Consider the following 21,444-nt stretch of genomic DNA (forward strand, 5'->3'; position numbering starts at 1 on the left):
AAAATTAAGGCAGCATGATTGGAAACAAATGAAGACATCCAAGAATTTTAACAGCATGCAGATTATTTGGATCCTTGGTTGGCAGAATAGATATTAAATCAAGGAACTCTTTGTGTACAGCTTCTTAAAGAGAGAGTGTTCCAAGAATATTAAATGGCACATGTTCAACAGAAGCTCCTCTCCCGCATGTGATTTTTTTTGTTTATGCTGTTACAACTATTACTCACCCTGGAACATGTAGCTCAGTAAAATTTAAAAAACTATTCTAAGTCAAATCAAAACTTTCTCTTTCTAATAGCTCTGATTTGGCTATTTACATTAGATGCTCTTTTAATTGTGCATATTTTTCTTTTTTCTAAATTTTATTTTTTTTAATATTTTTTCAATTGTGCATATTTTTCAGACTCATGAGCAGAATTCTTCATAAAGTTTTGCTCCTCTGATCAAGGATCTTGAGTCTAGGCAGCTCAATTTCCAGGTGGAAATCATATCCATCATTCCACGAAATGAAAAATGTGCATTTTTAAGTAACTTCCAAACTCAAGTACTGATGCTTCTTGATGTAACTGGACCATGTTAAACTATGTGATAAGTCTGAAAAGGCATATCTGCTGTATAGGTCACATTTGGGGCTGGTGTACAAGGTTTCCACTGGTGGGGTTGGTTTTCTTGTTGAATTGCTGTGGAACACAGAAAGCACACTAGGAGAGCCTGATTTACTAACATATATTTTAAGATATTGTTTAGGTCAGTTTCTTTCCTTGGACCTCAGTGGCTTCTTCTTGTTAAAATAATGTTTTTTATTTATTTATTTTCATTTTATGTGTGTGAGGGTTTCACCTGCATATATGCAAGTGCACCACGTGCATGCAATGCCCACAGAAGCCCAAAGAGTGTGTCTGATTCCCCTGAAACTGGAGTTACAGACTACTGTTAGCCACCATGTGGGATCTGAATCTGAGACCTTTGTAGGAACCACCAATGTTCTGAGCTTCTGAGCCATCTCTCCAGCCTCATGGTGGCTTCTTTTATGACCTAAGAGATCTAGGTGATTCAAAATTCCTTCAAGACACTCTATATTTTCCAAAACACAGAGTTAATTATGTTATTATCTTATAATTATTCTCAGAAATGAGACAGAGTATTCACTGATGGAGAAGGAAGGCCAGGGCACAATACTTTTATGTTGCTTTTTAAATATCAGATTTTGAGTGCAAAAATGTATAACCGAGGCCCAAATTCAATTCTTAGTCTTTGTACATTGCAATTTCTAGAGACTTTTGTTCATGTTTTTTCTCATTGTTAACATCACTTGGCATTAAGAAGCTTTAGCAATAACGTTGTTCTGTTGGAATTGCTCATTGATGTGTCCCAAATTCTGGAAAGTGCTTTGACTTGGAGATTTCCCAAATTGGATGTGCATTGGGGAATGACTGTACCCTGTCAAGAGCGATGAGGACATCAGTCTTTCTAAGTTTAGAAGTAAAACATGTCCTGTGATATGTCAAAAGCCTACAGGGAAGATGACAGCTTCTTTCTTTAAGATATGAAGTAGGCCCGCTGAAGGGGTACTCCAATTGCCTCACCCTGTTTCCCTGTTCAGCACAGAAGAAGCCAGAGTGGTCTGTGTCCCTATTCCCTATTGGCAATTTGGGTAACCCTTCGGAAGATGGTGTGATAAGAATAGGAGGTAGGAATTGACTAGGCAGCTAGGGTAAAAAGACCCCAAAGAAATGTAGCCAATTTGTTGGCTAAAAGTCAAAATGTCCTTGGGACTATTAGCAACATACTCTGTTCCAAAGGCCAAAAAATGTCAAAAGTATTTGGGAGCTTGTATCTAATCCTTAAAAGATTTTAGGGTTACCTCTTCAGAGGGGGGAATGTTGGAGGGGAGGGAGTGGGCATGGATTTGATCAAAACACCTTCTATGCATGTATGAAAGTCTCAATAAAGTTTTTGTAAAAGTTAAAAAAAATACACAGGAAGCTGTAGAAATCAGCATAAAATGATCAAGTCTGGGAACTGTAAAGTGTACTGTTTTTATACGTAATTCTTATTCTAAAAGTTGCCAGAAAGGCTGAATTGGAAGCTTCATGTCTGCATGAAATTTCCTATATTTTTAACGTATACGATGGACTTAATTTTTCTAAAATATTAAAGTCTGCCAATTGCTATGAAAAAAAATATGAAGTAGGATGGAACAAACCTATTTTTGCCTTACACAAGTAAGGCTGCTCATACATCAAGCTTGAAGAGTTGATTGCTCTTTTTCCTTCGTAATTCTTACACTTCCACCCACAGTCAAGGTCCTGTGTCCTGTTTTTATACATAAGGTGCTTCACTTGGCACTTACAGAAACAAAATTAAGTTTGTGTGTGGGATGGAAGAAGAAGATGTCTAAGAGATGATCTGGCTGACTGGTGCACAATGTATATGTTTAACGGCAGTGTGTAGAGAGAAAAGTGGTTCAAGAGATCACCTAAAAACTCCCCATAATAAATGAAGCACAGAAGACAGGAAGTCTCTCAAATGAGTTTCCTGGAGGTTGAAAGGAATTTCCCACCATTATTTTAAAATGTGTGGGAACCGGATCAATTCAACAAGATCTGCCTGTGTTTTAGATGAATACTCTAAGAGGTTATCTCCTATGATAAGTATTCAGAAATCCATGGCAATATTTTACATAGAAGTCAATAGGATGACCTTACAAGACATCATTGCTATAATTCTACTAATTGCTTCCATCATCTTAGTTACTACTTATTTCAAAGCTTATCAAATTTTAAAAAATCCCATATTTACAATCATTATGTCAGCGTTAGCACTCCATTAAACTTAGATCTCCAACTGCTCTGAAACACCCTATGCCACAGCACTTTGATATCCCTCTATGGCGAATTTGTTTTCCACTTCAGACTGCCTCACTGGAATCTTACATACCCAATGACACAGCATAGGGGATTCCAATGGCAACTTTGGTTTCTACTTCATTCAACATGTTTCCATTTTCTCATCTCCAGTTCAACTCTGATCTCAATAGCAGCCATTATGTATTCTGTTTAGTTTCCACTCAATTGGAAATGACTTTTTTGCTATTACTCTCCATGATTTGACCAAACATGCAGAAGGAATACTTGAAAAGTTAACAAAATGCCTATACAGGCATTCTATGTCAGTAGAATGGATCTATGCAGACTTTATGACTTTAATAGAGTTTGTTAGAACAATATTGATATCTGGAAAAGAAATGCTATGAATAACTTTTGCTACTTGTCACAGATGAGGTCACAAATGGGTTCAGAGAAAATGCAATGTGTGATGGGAATACACAAGGTATCTCCTCGGCTGCATGCAGAAGCTTTTATTTGACAATACTGATGTCATTCAAATGAATCAGCTATTGACAGTTCAGGAATGTGAGTGACAACGTACAGAGCAGAGGAACTGTCCATCTTATTCTGGTCACTATTCTCCTGTTACTATATTAGCGAGGCAGAAAATACCCATTTCAAATGATAGTGCCTTTAAATTACACAGTAAAAGTTAATAAACAGAGCTCCAAACATAAGATTAATATACATGTGCACACACAGATTTGTGTTGGTCTACAAAAAATATTTTTTATGTTACAGTTGTACGTTTCCTTGAAATTCAGTTCAAAGTAAACTTCAAACATTTCCTTTCATTTTTAACTCCATACATCATGACCCAAAGCAAACACCAGAACATATGTTAAAATACCAAGATTCATAGTTGCAATCAATAATGTCTTTATTCATTGAGAAATCTTGTTTCACTGTTCCTCTGTCACTTCTTTTGGATACTTATCTTGAAAATTCATATTGAAAGCTCAGAGGAGCTTTCCTCTAAAGTCATATTTATCTTTCATAGATCACTGTAGAAATGATATTTCTCTGATACTTGATAGGATCAAATATAACATTATCTTTACACTCCACTGATGATTCACATATTCTAATACACATAGCTATAGTTTTTAAGGTCTTATTTCCAAAGAACCAGGGCCAGCACATAAATTCCCGTCTATTTAAGGAGTGAAAGCTTGAACAGTCGGCTTTGAAGTTTTTGAAGAAATCACACTTCTGCTTCCCTTAACTTCCTTTTCAGTTATTGATAAAGAAAACTCTCATTCTAAGTACTTTGGCTGTGGAGGACTTGAGATGGTGTCTCCTGTATCTCAGGCTGGCCTTTTACTATTATAGCTGAGGGTGATAGTGAACTTCTGATCTCCTTTCCTTTACCTGCTTATTGCTGAGATTATAGCCATGTGCACCATGCCTGGTATTATATGGTGCTGGGGATTAAACCCAGGGTTTCATGCATACTAGACAAGTTCATTTTGAACTGAACCACACCCCAACCCCTCAGCTGGTTCTTAATGTAAGTAGTCAGTCTTCCTCATAGTGTCACTAAACTCAAATATGGAGATTGTTTTGTAATTTATTCTAGTTCTTACAGATTCTGCTCTCATGGATTTCTGTGTTTTCCTTTCACAGCGCTTGCTACAAATTTTAATTTCATGTATACTCAGGTGATTGGATTTGGATAACTGGGCTCCCTCTGTATTATAAGTTTCGTAGTAAAGGAAAGATTCCAGTGATTGTCACAGAGGCATAGAACATCAAGCTAACCTTCCCAAAGTGATTGCTGACATAAACACCAATGACATAATGATTGTTATAAGATCTACAAGTATGATATTCAGAATTTCATCATTCATGTCATCATGTTAATCAAATAAAGTTATATTTACTCTAATTATGGCAATAATTCAATGAATAATAATTTTATATTGTCCTAGAATATATCTTTATAATTCTTCCTTTCATAGGACATGATCTTACAATGTAGCCCAGGCTGGCTTAGGAGAGCATTACTGTACTGACTCATTGTTTTTGTATTTTTTATGGTACATTATCACTTCATATATTTAACATGCTACTGTGCTCACTATAAGAATGATCTTGTAGGCCTGGGAGATAGCTTAGTCTATAGAGTGTATGCCAGGCAAGCATTGAGAGCCTGAATTGGATCCCCATAATCCAGGTAAAACATCCAGGCATAGTGGCACACATTTTTAATACTTGTACTGAGAGGCAGAGACAGATCCTTGGAGCTTACTGACCAGCAAGCATAGCTTCATAAGAGAGTCCTAGGCCTTGAGAGGCCTGTTTCAAAACATAAGGTGGACAATGCTTGAGGAAGGACATTGCAGGTTGATCTCTGGCCTCCGCATGTGTGCATTTGCATGTGAAGAGTGATTTTTTACATGAATCAGAAAGGAAGGAAATTAGAAGCTCACTAGTAAATTTAAGCATGATATAAGTGTCCACACGTAACTGTTTTTAATGTCTTAAATCATATGGTCATTGGATGAAATACTGCCATAAGGCTCTTTAGATACTTAGTGATTTGTTTCTTAATATTCTATATGAATGTTGGCTATTATATATGAATCATATGGAGATTGTGGTTTCAATGGATCGATCTTTTTAAAACACAAGTGCTGTCTCTTAGCATTTGTTCCTACAACCATCACAATAGTACAAAGTTATTAGCAGTGCAGTAAATGATTCATGAAGATTGTTAATACTGCATCAGGCCAGTTCAAGGAAAAGGCTTCTTTTCTGTAAGCAGCGGGGCTGGCAGTGGATCTGTGTTCCAAGCAAAGCGCAGTGAGCCACACCCTTTCCTTACTAATGAGTTTGGGAACTGTTGCCAGCTCTGACTTTTCTCTTGGAAAACACAGGTCTATTTATGCCTAAATGTGATGCACTGAATTTATCTCTATGGGTTGACAGGATCATTTTGGAGAGTTGTTAAATGATAGGAGAATTTGATAGATGGACCTGTATATGTAAAGCTCGTTTACTTTGGCAAGATTCTTATGGCTACAAGGACTTAGAATGGAAGGTAGAGAGAAAGGATTCAAAGAATAGCCAGGATACTGTTGAGAAATCCTAGCCAAGGGTGTTGCAAGAACCTTGTAACTAGGGCAGGGAGGAATGCTGAAAAAAAGTCAATGAATAGTGACTAAGTGAGTGAAGGAAAATTTTCATGCTTGTCTAAGATTCTAATCCTCTGTAACTGGGTGATCACATTAGCAAGATATATATCCCTGAGTGAGAAAGAGTGGGTAGAGAACTGGAGGACAGTAGGGTCCAGAAGTGCTGAGGCTGGGTTGTTCAGAAGGCATTCACCTGAGCTGCTTGGAGTAGTGAGTCCAGATCCTGTGAGAGAGATCAGGGAAAACTTTGGGAATCATCATGGTGGAAACAGGCAACTCAGGAGACGGTATGGAGATGTAGACAATGAGAACAGAACCCAAGGGAGCAACTAGACAAGAAAGAGACACCTGAATTCAGAGAGTGTAATCAGACAATCAGGAGCCTCCAGTGTCACAGAAAGCAAGGGAAAAGAGATTTTAACGAAAGTCGGGTAGTCAACAGTGTCTAATGCCAGAAATCTAAAAGTCTGCCTCACATTCACTTACAAATACTATTTCTTTTTATTACATACACTTGGGTTCTCAGTGTTAATAACAATGAAACAAGGAAATTTGTAGTTATTCATGTAATTAGAACTGTATAATTTCTCATGTACCTTAAAATTATTTTTATGAACTTCATGACTTTGTGTATAAGTGAGTTAAGAAAAAATCGACTAAAATATGCCCCTCTGGCATATTGATTAATTTGAATGACAAACGTTTGAAAAACGACAGGTACAAAATCACTCTGATCTGCTTTCTGTTTCTTAAAATTGTTAAGATAGAATTCTCATGAGAAGCAAATCTTATCAAGGATTGGAAATTAGGTTGGAAATCTGTGCAAATATACCTTGTTAGCCTAGTCCTTACCTTCCTAACCAATTCTCCACCCAGTTAACTACCCTGACCCAAGCCCATTTGCCTTGCCATGTTTTGACAATGTACTATGATCCCTTGTCTAATTTCATATGTAAGTGCTCAACTATAACCATGTCTTTAGTGCCATGCAAAATTTGTACTAAATACATTTACGTACTTTCCCCCTGTTGATCTGCCTTATCCAATTTAAGTCTCACAACCAGATTCCTGTAAAACCAAAACCAAACCAAACAAAATAAAAAAGTTCCTAAGAGGACAGAGGCAAAATTTTGCTTTTTCTATATTCAGAAACATAGAAAAATAGAAAATAGATTTAGAAATAGATTTAGATTTAGAGTAGAAACAGATCTCTGTGATGGTTTGTTAGCTTTGTCAACTTGACACAACCTGGGAAGGGAGTCTCATTGAAGGATTGTCTATATTGGACTGGCCTGTACACGTGTATATGGGGGATTGTCTTGATGTGGGAAAGACCCAGTCTACCATGGGTGACACCATTCCCTAGGCAGGGGGTCCTGAATTGTATAAGGGAGGAGAACTCAAGCTGAGCACAGCAAGCAACTAAGCCTGTGTGCATTCAATCTCTCGGCTGGTGACTGTGGATGTCATGTGACCATTTGTTTGACGTTCCTTCCTCTTTGACTTCCCTGAGATGATGAACTCTAACCTAGAATTGTGAGCTAAAATGTTGCTTTTTTGTCATGGTATTTTATTACAGCAACAGAAATGAAACTAGGACAATTTCTATTCAATGATTTAAAATTATGAGGCATTTTTTTCTTTGGATTGCACTAAATTTTCAGACTACATGTGAATTAGCTGTAAAGAAAAGGGGGAAAATCACTCAATATTGTGCATCATTTATAAAAATTTTAAAAATAGGATAGTCATACCTACCAGCTTTTCTACTGTGTCTTATTAGAAAGACTCTAAGGATTTAAAAAAATTAGAAAAAATGGGAATAAGTGATTTAAAAATTCATCATTGATTCTTGCCAAATAGCAATGAAAAGTTACTCTTCCCCCCTGTGCTATTAAAGAAGTGTTGAGGGTAAATATTAATGAACAGCTGTGTTTACATAAATTTCACTGAATAAATTAAATTACAAGAAATGTGTTAATCTACAAAATGAAGTCTTTATATAATTAAAAATGCTTTGTACAATGTCATGTTAACAGAACACCTGACCATATGGTGCTATACCATTATTTTCCATAGTTCGGTAGCAGCTGAAAGGTTGTCTATGTGTTCTGGTCACTTTGAAAACATTTATAGCTTATGTTCTCTTAAAACAAAAATCCTTTTTTTTCATTCCACTATGCTGAAACCTTAGTGTTAAAGAGCTAAGATAATAGATGCTATTTCACTGCTAGACCCAATCCTTATCACACATTCTCATAAAGCATAATGAAAAATTATTTCATAGTTAAAGAATAAATACCACATTTATAAAAATGCTATCTGCAAAGATATAAGCCACATAATTAATGTTGAATGCAGATTCACAAAAGATATTTGTTTGCTATTGCACTAAATTTATTTTAACATCAGATTCATTTATACATGTTTTGCACCTTGGGGAAAAATATATACATTTAAGCTAAATATTATGCCATCTGCTGTGTCATTTCTTCTTTGTAAATTTTTAGAACATTTGGGCTGTTTTAAGTTAAAAAATTTTCTCTCTCAGTTGAGAAATGTCCTAACAAATTGTTCTTCACTTAGACTAAATATCCAATTTAAAGCATGAAACTTACAGGAAGAATAATTTTTCCTATAAGTTTTATTTAGATATTCAATAGATAAAAGAATAATATAACAAATATGCCTATACATACACACAAAATATTGTTCAATCAATTAAAGCCAAGTGTATAACAGCTCTCAAATTAAAGTCTCCGTCATTTCTCCCAAGGCATCCAGTATGTAATTTGTTACTTAGCAGTCCACATATTTATACCATTATGTTTTTAATAGGTACTGCTTTTTAAATCAAAGCAATTCTTTCCTATATCTTGTTAAGATTTTTTTTTTAATTTTGAAAGACTGTATTAGGTTTTATTCTTTTTTTTCTGTATTGACTGATATCCTTCTATAGTTAGAATATAAAGGTTTTTTTGTTGCTGATGTGTTGTTTGAGACAGGGTCTCCCTGTAGTCTCAGGTGGCCTGAGCTTCTCATGTAGAACACAGACTGGCCTTGATCTCACAGAGATCCTCCTGACTCTGCCTCCAGAGCACTGGGATTAAAGGCCTGTGATTAAAGGCTCAGAGTATAAAGTTTTAAATCACAAGCTCCATATGATTCCTATAAAATAGCAAAAGGACCAAAAAATAATAAACAACTGAAAATAAACAACTGAAGTAATATAAAAATCTTTTGATAATAATTCATTCAGTGAATATGAAAATGCTAAAGCCATTAAGACAGTAGTTACTGTGGCCAGTTGTTTTATCAGCAAACTCCTAACTCATGTTTGGTTTATAAAATCATTATTAGATCAATAAGTTCAGTTGAGTGTTAATGTATTATTCACTAAAATCTATGAAATACATCCTTCTTCAGTCTTTCAGAATGCTGATCAGGAAAGGATACATATCAATATATAAAACTGTTATATGGCCATAAAGACTGGCAGCCTCTAATTCTTTTGAATTTCTATAACCAAAATAAATAAAACACTGTAAAGAGGATAAAAATCCCACTACAGTCAAGATTTCTCACCTTAGCATAAAATTATCATTTTGTTTTAGACAAGCTTTTACAGGCCGTGTTTATTAGGTGATGGATCTTATCAAGTGGGACAAAAAAGATGTGTGTGCCAATTATAAATAAGACTTTAAAGATGAAATCCATTCATGAGGTTGTTCAAAGCCAGAATAAATAGCAAAATACTGTGCACACAGATAAACAGCTACCATCAAAAACCCTTTTTAAGGAGCTGTGGAGCCGGCTCTGCCAGTCGAGTGCCTGCACCTCACACATGGGGACCTGAATTCAATCCCCAGACCTACATAAAAAGCTGAGCATGGTGACACTTATTAATCCATTGTTGGAAAGACAGAGACAGGAAGATCCCCGGGGTAAGTAAACCCTAAGCATTTTAAAGTAATTTACATTATATTGTCACAAAATATTGTCCACTCAATTTATTTTTTATTCCATTTTTCATTGTTATTTTATAAGCCATTTATTTTAATGATATGATTATGAAGCCTAGAAAGTTGTTTCCTTCTGTGTTTTACTTTGTCCTGAGTGAAAATTATCAATATATGTATATATCCAATGATTTGATTTTATGTCAGAAATACATGTAGTTTCTTACTTAAACTGTATTGTGAAATGATATTCTGAAGTATTTGCTTCTTGCTAAGTAAGGTTGGCACATTATGATCCTGTGCCATGGGGCAAGGGTGATTTCTTATGTCAGAGATGAAGCCCTTCTTGAGTGAGCACCTGTCCTTCATTTTTATTTGCTTCATTTTCTTGCTTAAGTTTTCACTTTGAGCTCATGGTTCTAGATTATTCAAGAACTTGTTCACGAAGTTCACATAGAGGCTAGACCATACCTTCCAACATTTGGCCTTGTTAGTTCATAAAGATGTGGTTTCTCATCTAACTGCACATTTCTACAACAGTTTCTTTGGTTTTAGGTGACTTTCCATACCTAACCATGGTCTTTAACTATTTTAGTGAAAACAGATACCTGGGAGGTATAGGTAATAGAACATATGTTGGTAGCTGGGATCTGTGGGTTCAATGAGCAGTGCATACACATGTGCATCCACCCACCCACAAACACATGAAAACTTCCATGGACCCACAAACACACACACACGAATACTTCCATGGACATTAAATATGAACTAGAAAATACTTTTGATGTATATATCAAAACTGTATCTGAGTGACCAGAAAGCTGGCTCAAGCTAGTCACACAAACAGAATGACCCACGTTCAATCCCTGGAACCCACAAAAAGCTAGATGCATGGTTCACCTCTGTAATTGTCACATTCTTGTGGTGAGATGGGAGGTGGAAACAGGAGAATGGCCCAGAAACTTTGGGGCTAGCTACTTTGGAGCAAACAGTAGCAGAAACAACAGAGACCTTATTTCAGCAAGGTGAAAGGGGGGAAATGAACTGTTCTGACCTCCACACACATGCCATAGCATGTACGTGCCTGCACTCGAGTGCGCATGTGCACACCCCCACACACAAATAAATTTGAAAAAATTGCATTTCTATTTGGAAACTATTTGATTCTATGCTCCTTAAACTCACATACTATATATCCACGCATAACTTTTCCAACATCGTTGGGTATTTTTAAAATTAAGAGTTTTAAAACTTGAGTGCTACATAATTTAAAAACATCTTGAAGGTCAATTCAAACAAACCCAAACATCTGAGCACCACTTGCAACAAAATTCTAAGCCAACAAAACGTCTTAGGTTTGCAAATTTGAAAGAAAGAAGTGGCGGCAAGCTGAAAGAGTGTCAAGAACAGTTCCACCTATTCCTGGTTGTATTTGGATCAGCATTTTTCAATAGGTCACATTAACCAACGTGCAATACTGTAACTGAAATAAGTGCATGCGACTTTTTTCCACGTGTGGGTCAGAGGTTGACATCCTATGTCTTCCTGGGTTGCTGTCCACCTTGTATATTAAGACAGGGTGTTTTGCTGAACCTGGAGACTGCTGGTTCAGCTAATTTAGCTAGCCAGCTTGTATTGCCAACGAAGTCTCTGGTTTCTGAGAGCTGGAATTACAGGCAGGCTACTCTGTCCAATCTGCATTTGTGTGTGTGCTAGGGATCTGAACACAGTTTCTCACACTTGTGTGGTGAGCACTCTACTCACTGAGCCACCTCTCCACCTCCACAGGCTGTTGTGTTTCCCTAGTAAGTCAGATTCAGTCATTGTCCTTAAAATTCAGGTCCAAATACATCTTTCGAATAAGATAGTATGGATGTTTCTGTTATGCCCTTTTTAATACTAAATTAGCTTTTCGTTAGAGTCGTGTTTTAATTTAAACCGTACTGAGTTACTAACTCACTTCTGCCTGTGCTGACAGGCTGTTTCAACTGGTCCATGACCTTTTGATTCATGATAGCCTCTCCTGAAATCCTTGCCCCTCTTTTTGCTTATACTGTTCTTTCAGTGAAATGTAAAGATTAAAACTGGTTATGATTTTGGGATGACTCTAAAATAAGGGGACTGGATCTTATTTGCTAACACTGTTCTTCAATAAAAGTAACCAGAGCTCTCTGAGGAAACAGCTGATTGGGGATCAGGAAATATACAAAATGAGAATGGAGCATCTTATAGAGACAGAACATAAACTCTCAGGTTGATGGGAGTATGCCAAAGGGATACCAATAGCAATCGAAAGAGCTACCTAAAGCCAACGCAGGAACAATTTGAGGGGCAAAAAGGAAGACAGGGTTGGATCTAAACCTGTATGTGTTATTTACCTCATTGCTGTGACAAAGTACCTGAGGAAAGCAGCTTAAAGCAAAGTTCGTTTTGGCTTTATGGTTTCATTTGATATAGTCCTTCATGGCAGGAATGCAATGGCAGGAGCAGGCAGTGGTGGTCATACTACATCCACAGTCAGGAAGCAGAAAGTGAGGAATGCAGTGTTCAGCTAGCTTTCTCCTCTTTATGTGGTCTGGGATTCCAGCCCACGGCGTGGGGACGTGTGCAGTGAAGGTGGGTCTTCCCACCTCATTAAGCTAATCTAGATAATCCTTCACAGACAGGACCAGACATGATAATGCTTCACAAAGATGTCGGTTTGGTGTTTCTAGATTTAGGTGATAATCTGTATTAATCATCCTAAGACTCAAAGTCTAAAATACATGTTCATGTATTCATGATGATATGAATAAATGGTTGAATTGAAATAAATGGAAGAAAGTAGAAATTATAAGCATTCTTGTTGCTTGGTTTCTGATTAAATACCTTAATTGAAGGAATAAATGCAAATTATAACACATTTGATCTTATACTAGGGAGTCACATCTATGTTTTGCTTTTCAAAACAATACTATTTTTTTTATGTGTATGGGTACATTGCCTGCACATGTATATGTGCACCTGTGTTGTGCAATGCCCATGGAGGTCAGAAGAGGGAGTTGGATCCCCTGGAACTGGAGTTACAGATGTTTGTTAGCCACCATGTGGGTGCTGGGAATCAAACCCGAGTCCTCTGCAAGAGCGGCCAGTGCTCTTAGCTGCTGAGCCATCTCTCCAGTGCCCCCTCATAGAAGAATTTTAAATAATTTATGTAGAGACTCTGCCCTAAAGGAGGAAGAATAGACTTTATCACTCTGTATGTGTGAGCTTTGTGCAGTTGTGCCCCTCTAAAGAGTACATGTTATGCATGCATGCTTTGAACCTGGAATGTCTCCTATAATGTCCCATGTTAAGCCACTTGGTCTCTAACCTGTTTGGGGAAGTTGTGGAACATTTGAGATGTGGTATCTACATACCCACCATTGGCCATGAGTGATGGGCTTTTGAAGGTTATATGCCTCTCTGATTCAGATTTAGCTCTCTGCTTCCTGGTCTGGTTGCCACGTGAACAGCAACAGCTAAGTATTCCCACTACAGAGATGCTTTGCCTTGCCGTTCCACCATGACAGACTCTACCCCTTGAAACTGTGAGCCAAGGCAAGCCTCTCCTTAACTATTTTTTATAATATATTTTATTACAGCAATGAGAAAAATAGCCAATATAGTGTAGTATGGAAAGTGGAGGGAGGTAACTTTATAGTGGAGATGTCAAATGCTGCCTCAGGCAGCCCATCAAAAGTGCCACTGCAGGATATGTTCTGCTCATACTCTGCAGCCTGGATGTGATTAGAAGAGCATAGCACTTGCTCTGTGGTTTTCTTCTCCCAAGCCCATAACCCAGTTTAGTTATGAGAAAACCTCTGCCAGATCTCAATAGAAGGGCATTCTACAAAACACCTGACAAGTATTCCCCAAACTGTCAAGGCCCTCAAAAATAAGGAAAGAAACTGTCACAGCTAAGACGAGCTTAAGGAGATACGATGACTATTTGTAATATGATAGGCTCCCAGGACAAGGAAGGACATTGGGTAGAAACCCAGAAGCTATGGAAATAGATAGACTTTATATCATTTTTTTTTTGGTCTTTTTGAGACAGTGTCTCTCTGTAGCCCCAGCTGTCCTGGAACTCACTATATAGACCAGGCTGGCCTTGAACTCACAGAGATCCACCCGCCTCTGCCTTATCTTTTTTATTAGTTATAATAATATATCAGTATCAACAAACTATGAATTATAGCAAGATGTCATCTTAATGTAAGGGTTATTAAGTGTACAGCATAAGGAAACATTTGTCTTCACAGTTTTTCTGTAAGTATAAAATTGTTCTAAAATAAAAAGTTTGGTTAAAAAAATCTAAAGATCCTCATCTCCACTGATAAGCATTTATAGTGTTGGAAGGTGCTATGCAAGCTACTGGAAGGAGAAAATAACCAACTTTACCCAGTTATGAATCCTGTGAACTACAGTAACAGCTGGTCTGGAAAGATATGTCCAGTGGTGCAATAGTGGCACAAATATTATGGGGGTAAGCAATCACTCTTTGATTGGATTTAAGGTCTGCTTCCTAGGATACAGTTCATACCTGACATTGATATCAGATCTAGGAACTTGAGGCTAAACAGAACATAAGACATAAGGGAGAACCCAATACTAGTTTCTACTAATTACTGTATTAAACTTACTCTTAATGACTTATTGTTATACCCATAGATTAATATATCTCTCAATTCTTACCAGAGAAGTTTTCTTATGCAACAGATGGTGATTAACATGGAAACCCACAACAGGCTAACATGTAGAAAATAAGAGGCTGCAGAGTGCTTATCCCTGAATAAGACACTAATATCAAACTTCACCCCCCTCCCCCAACTCCCAGATCTTTGCAGAAGAGAAGGCAAAAGATTGTAAGAGCCAGAGGTGTTGGATGACCACAGGGAAATAGAGTTTTCCAGATAGCTGGTAAGTTGAACTCACAGCAACAGTGGCAACATGCACAAGTCCCATGCAAGTTCAAACCAGAATAAAATCCCAGCATAGACATGAGGAAGTGGGTAAGAAGCTCCAACTCCATCTGAAGAAATTGCGTCAACAGAAGATTGCTGGGAAGGGCAGAGATGGTCTCTTTCAAGTATGTGGCTCTTGGTAAGTTAACCAGGCTCCAGTGGATGGACCCACATTGAAGGACATTTGGGGGCACAAATGAGAATATGTAGGATATATATAATATATAATCATATATGTACAGGGTACATTAAATTGGGTAGGGGGAAATAAGGGGTGGTGAGGCTAGGGGAAGGAATCTAAATACCATCAGATTCTACTGTATGAATGCCACAAAAATTAAATAAAAAAGAAAAGGTCTAAATGGAAATCTTATTCAGTCTATTTGTATTTTAATGTGACTTATTCAACAGTTATTATATACAAATCTGTGATGAACATGCAAATCTTCTCCTAGCTCAGGGACTATGGGGCTATTTCTAAAACATGTGTGAATCTTGGAATCCAGATAGTTATCTGAGCCATTCCTCTTCACTGGCAGCTCATGGGGTTTGCAAGACAGTCCTTGTTTCTATAGGAAAAGCAGAAGTGAAAAGAGAAGAGAAAGAGCATTTTGGGAGATAGAAAACCTTATGATGAGACCAGAAGACTCAGTGGAGCCCTCTGTCAGTTCAGAGGAGAGAGAAGTTCCCTTCCTCCTCCAGCCCAGTCCTTTATTTAACTGGAGGTGCTGGATCAATGGACTGCACTGCCCAGTGAGCAGAGGAGTGATCTAGGGGTTCTTCAGGATAAAGCTGAGGAATGAGAGAGGCACAAGGAGACCTTCTTACCCCCACTGCAATTCCCGCATTTCAACAAGAAGTGTGCACACCCGTTTAACAGGCTGTTTTGGAAAGAAAAGGAGGCTGTAGGTCGAATATAGGGTTTTGGCCTTATCATTACAAAAGTATATTTAAGTTCTTCTTCCTTTTTCTCCTCTCCCTCCTCTTTCCTCTCTTCCCTCTCTTCCTTCAATGGTGGTGGGGACCAAACTCAGCTCAGGGTATCACACGTGCTTGGTAAGCACTCTTATTAGCTTCATGCTCAGCCCCAGCACTGCTTCTTATTTCATAGAATAGTACAGTATCTAAAATTTTGACTGGAGAATTATGACTTTCCTAAAGATGAAGGTTTCATGTGTGATCTTGACCTGTCCTGAACCATGGTATTTTTTAAAGATGTATTTCATATATAAATTTAGGCTATAGTAATATATCCTTAAGGAATATATAAGAATTAAATTGACTCCATTTTTCTGGCAGTAAACTAAGCACAAATGTTTTAATTCACAGATATTTGCATTCTTAAATGACGACTGAGGTCATTTGTGAAATGACTATGGTTTAGAGAAATATTTGTATGTACACAAGTTTGGTGTTTATTTTAGCACAGTAATTTGGTCCCTTTCTTTATCTTATGTTATGCATGATGAAGGCATCTGAAAGATGAAACTCCTATATCATGATACATTTAGTGACTCTTCTTTGTAGATGGTTCTGGATTGTTCTGTTATTTTCTCTAAGACCTCTGTTTGAGCACTTTCTTTTCCTCCTCTCATTGTTTTAACTATTGATTTCTTATGTACCAATAAACTTGTACTAAGAGTAGTTAAGCCATTGTCACAGTGTAGCTCCTATGTCTATTAATCCCAAATTTTGTTATTGCTAGCTTTCAAATACTTTACCTAGTGCGGAGTCAATGACAGTCATTTTTAAAGTCATCTTCTAAAGTGCAAACTTTAATAAAAGTGCAAGTTGTTAAATAAAAGAGTGACTACATAAAATTTTCAAGATGAAATCTAATGGGAAGTTAACTTTACTAATGCATCTGTATCCTGAGCATCACTAAGTTTAGTCTAAATAAATCCTTAATGAGGTCTCAAATTCATTTCTATGAAAAATCTTCTGATGGATTCACAAGTCTTCTGATTAAGAAAATGTCAAGTTAAATCTCTCTGTTTTCTGGGAGACTTTGCATCTTACAATAGCCACAGAGCCATGAAGACTTCTCTGAGAATGACTTGTAGGAGGAACTATGTAACTCTCCCAAATGGTCAGATTCTCACTGGAGAGTGCTGGAATCTTAATGCTTGACTTATTTAATGAGAAAAATAACACAAAAGTATTTCAACGTTCAGCCAACACAAATTTCTGTGCTCAACATGGGAAGGTTTCCAGATCCTGGACTTGATTACTTTTGTTTCCAAAGTGACAGATTTGCTGAACAACGCTTGAAAATTCCTTCTCTCTCTTCTCCATCCACTATTCCAATGCACAGGTACACACACACACACACACACACACACACACACACACACACACACTTGAGTGTTCATATCACAGCAGCTCTGGGCTGCAAGCCTTTCTAGGAGAAGTTGATTTCACTGTGTACTCTTTTATTCTCAGTTTATTTCACAAGTAATAGTAGCAAACTTTTCAATGCTCACAATGTTCCCTAGGAGTATATCAGTTGAGCAGGCAAATAAAAAAAAATCTGGAAGTTTATTAGTTTTCCACCAATATATTTGACACTACCTTTGGAAAGTGAACAAAAGGCATACTGTCAAGTGGATAGGCCTGGACAAAATGTTACTGTTTGTTCTTCCCAAGCACAGGGGTATATTTAAGTAAAGAAAGACTTTCCATAGCTCTCTGGGGACTTCCTTCAGCTAAGTTATACCAACATGTTCACACCCCTGTGATTCAAACTGTGCTGGAATTTAAAATGCAGGCTTCTATTTGCCAATGCTTAAATACCACAGCTACAAAAAATTTGTATCAGTCTTAAAATTGGCTTTAAAATATCATAGAATAAACAGAAAGAAATACATGCCCACGTGATAGTATAGTAGAAGTTACAGAAATAAGAAATGTCCTTAGTCGACAGTTTGTATATTTATAACAAAGCCTCCAAGTGACCAGATGTCACCTGGCTTTGGATAAGGTTTCAAATCCAGGCTCTCTGACATTCATGAAACTTTTGGGAAACATGGGCCAAGTTTCGGGCAAGCCTGGGTAGAATACTTCTTTCATGTGGAACCTGTGTGAAACTCAGTGGCTTCCGCTAGGTTTCTCCTTGAGTTTCATGTTCAAACAATCCAGTGTTTCAAAGTAAAGCTAAAACAGAGGGATGTCGGGGAAAGGGACAAACAGGACAAATTAACCAGTTCATGGGGATGGGATGGCTGTCTACCATCTTGCAAATCGATTTCTTCCTGAGGCCTTTGATCCTACAGCTGCACTGGTACTGGCTCTGGTGATACATCTGCCCTCAGCCTGCTGACCAAGGGGACTGTTCCTGCCCTCTCAGCGATCCCTGGAAGCAGGGAGGCCCTGGCTCAAAATAGGTGCAGGATTTAAGAAGTTGATTTCACAGAAATGTGATGATCAATATATTCCTTATAAAGCAGATGGGTAGAGGCAAATACAGCAGAGTGATATCTGGGTTTTGGCAATAAAATTTGGCTGACCGTCTCTAGGTTTTCCTATTATTAATCCAGATACTAGGAAACGATTCTTCATATGCTCCTTCAGGAGAACCTCTCCTGGCGTACTCTTCCTAGCTCCGCCCCTTTGAAGTCCTGTCTGCTGGCCCCTTGCTTCCTCTCTTCTTAGTAAGGTTCAAGACTGTGTCACGTCCATGGAGTCAGTCTGGGACCTCATAGCCTCGTCCTAACAAGATTAGACTCATCTTATTCCTAACCATCACCACAGCATGCAGGGACAGTATGATCAGGGCACAGTGGATGCAGTAGCTGAGGGCTTTGGAAAGACACAGTGCTTGGAATAGGAAGGAAAGGCAAAGCGCAATGATATTCACGAGGTTTTGAAAGTGCAGAGAATATTCAAGAATTGATGAATGATTTTAATGGGAATGTTTGAGTTTTCTCCATTTAGAATTTTGCTGGCTGTGGCTTTGCTAATTAATGACTAGTAAGTGTTTTAATATTTTGTCCATTTTAGGAAGCACATCTTTGATTTTTATCGCTTATCCCACACAGTGCAGAAGTTTCACTAAGACTTCGGTTGCTCAGGATTTTTTTCAAAATTACTTTACTTTTCTCTCTGTCTCGTTTTTTCTTCTGACTTTTTTTTTCTATCTTTTTCTTTTGGTTACTCAAAATATCACTGTGCCAATTAAGTGAATGCTTTCTTTCCAAATGTGGTCTATGATACCAATAAACTAGTTGGGTAAAAAGTATCTTTAAATGCCAAGGATTTCAGTGCTCATGTTGTAAAAAGGCAACAGTTAGGCCCCAAGGGACATGGTAATTTGGGGAAAGCAGGACACTCAAGAAGGGGTTGATAGAATTGGGTTCTGTGAATTGTCTTTGCTGCTTGCTTTTAGACATCTTGAGCAGCAAGTTGTTTTAAAGCCTTCACAGTGAAAGAACCTTGCCAGAAAATCTTTTTATTTCAATTAAGGGTTCCTATAGAAATAAAATCTAAAGCATACCAGCAAGAAAGACCAAAGCCCACTAAATTATTTGAAGGAAATGCTATCAAAGCACTAAGCAAAAAAAAGAAAGAATAAAAAAAAAAAAAAAAAAGCAAGAAAAAAAAGGCTTTTTACTGAACATAGTAAATAATCACAATCAAAGTAAATGTTGTTTGAAGTTAAAGTCCACAGATCAAAGTACTTTGCAAAATGTCAAGTGTAAGCACAAGGAGCCGGGGAGAGGGAGGGCCAGAAAGCTATCCCAAATATTTCACTGTCACAGTAGAGAAAAGCCTTCCAGAAAATGTACCTAGTAAGAGATTAGCTTAGCTAAGATTCAGCTTGGTAAAGAATTTTCAAAATCAATCACCCCAGTTGTGCTAGGAACATAAAAACTAAAACATAGCTAAATGGCCAACATCTTACTCTATACTAGAAGATAACAAAACAGAGAACACGCTAGGATAGAGCCTCCCCCTTGTCCTCAAGATCAATCATTAATAGATTTTTTTTTTGGACTCATTCATTTTCTGCATCATTTTCTCTTTTAAAAAATGGCCTTCAAAAGTTTAGAAAATAAGAAAGCAGTCTAAACAACAAAATTACGATGTCTCTTGGTCCCCTCATTGCTGGGACAATTATACTTAATTAGGGTTCTGAGCCAGTAGCAGCCCCAGTCAGGGCTGTATTCTAAGGCAGCCACTGGGACAGACAGCTTTAGGCAAAGTTTATAATTACAACCACAAAAATGCAGTATACTATTGCTGTACCCTGGAATGCAGTATTTACCTGGGAATCCTTCACAACCTCCTTCTAGGTTCACTAAAAAGAAGTTATTTTAGAAACACTAGCTATGAACATATCAGAAAATGAATCATTCCAGAATAAAAAACTTACCTAGACGCAGCTGGGTTCCACAGTTGCTCCAAGGGAGGAAGTAGGAGTCAGTGGCCTTTTACATGTAGCGGTTGTTTATTTAGCCCTTTTTAAAAGGTCTTGAACTCCAGAGGTTTAAGATTAAGTCCAATCCAAGTGTCTAAAGGAAGAAAAAAAGGGCAGGAGAGAAGGCGAATGAGAGAGGGAAAGAATCCCAGCTGCTGGGTGGTGCTCCTGTCCTGAGAGCATTTGAGTTATTTTGAGCAGTGCCAGCAGAGGACTTGTCTGCAAAGGGATGAAAATGCCTAACCCGAATCACCACCCCCAGCCCGGGGGGGGGGGGGGGGGAACGGGGGGGACCAACACAAACCAGGAAGCCCACAACAACTTGGTTCATTGTGCAAACATTCATTGAGATTTTGAGGAAAACTGCCAGAGCTATTAAAAACACACACACAGACTTAACTGGAATGGTAAAGGAACAGGATGCTTGCCACAGCCCTGGAGTTTTCAAAGGCTTTACCTGATCTGTGAAGAGGAAGAGGTTATGGCCTATAACTTTTCTCCTGATTATCTCCTTGTTGGCTTGTGATGGGTGCTAAAGCAAAATTTTTGATCTCTCAGGTAGGAATATCTGTTATCAGCCTATTCCTCAAACCAAAGGCAAATGGTTTCTTTCTAGCACACACCTAAATTTCCAGTTTCATCAACTCTGCTATTTTTGAAAGCTGCTGGGTTAAGTTGATGACATTTATCTGTTGTCTGAGATTGGGGAACCTTTCAGTGACATGATGCAGACAGAGGCTGATCCCCTGACTCTGTCTCCACAGCCCAATGAAGAAATAATTCAGATTGGGTCACCAGTAATGACAGGAAAATTTGGATTTTTTTTTTTTTTGGTTTCGAGAGCTACCACCACAATCTAAAAATTGCATTCACATATTTATTTCTTAAGCATTTAATGTGATAAGCACTTCTGAGCCCACTGTATGCTGGGCACTTCGAGAATGCAAGGATGGGCAGATAAACAGTACCCTGGCCTTTAGAGGCTTACAGCACAGCCAAGCAACAAGAATAAATAAAAATTGAATTTGCTGCATTTTTCAGGTCCTTTTCACATAA

At 37.8% G+C, this 21,444-nt stretch overlaps 1 protein-coding gene across 10 annotated transcripts in view; it reads right to left on the bottom strand.

The window, feature by feature from the left end:
• LOC103750489 (sorbin and SH3 domain-containing protein 2) overlaps nucleotides 1–21,444 on the bottom strand; it is a 217,381-nt gene that overhangs the window by 162,383 nt on the left and 33,554 nt on the right. For 8 of the 10 annotated variants that reach the window (XM_029556354.1, XM_029556353.1, XM_029556356.1 and 5 more), the window contains exon 1: nucleotides 20,344–20,606. The gene's annotated coding sequence lies outside the window, so the exon portion shown is untranslated. Of the gene's footprint in view, nucleotides 1–20,343; nucleotides 20,607–21,444 lie in introns of those variants that run through there. The other 2 variants (XM_029556344.1, XM_029556360.1) reach the window with 2 other exon arrangements.

Source organism: Nannospalax galili, unplaced genomic scaffold (assembly GCF_000622305.1).
Source record: "Nannospalax galili isolate Female #2095 unplaced genomic scaffold, S.galili_v1.0 scaffold46, whole genome shotgun sequence".
NCBI lineage: Eukaryota > Metazoa > Chordata > Mammalia > Rodentia > Spalacidae > Nannospalax > Nannospalax galili.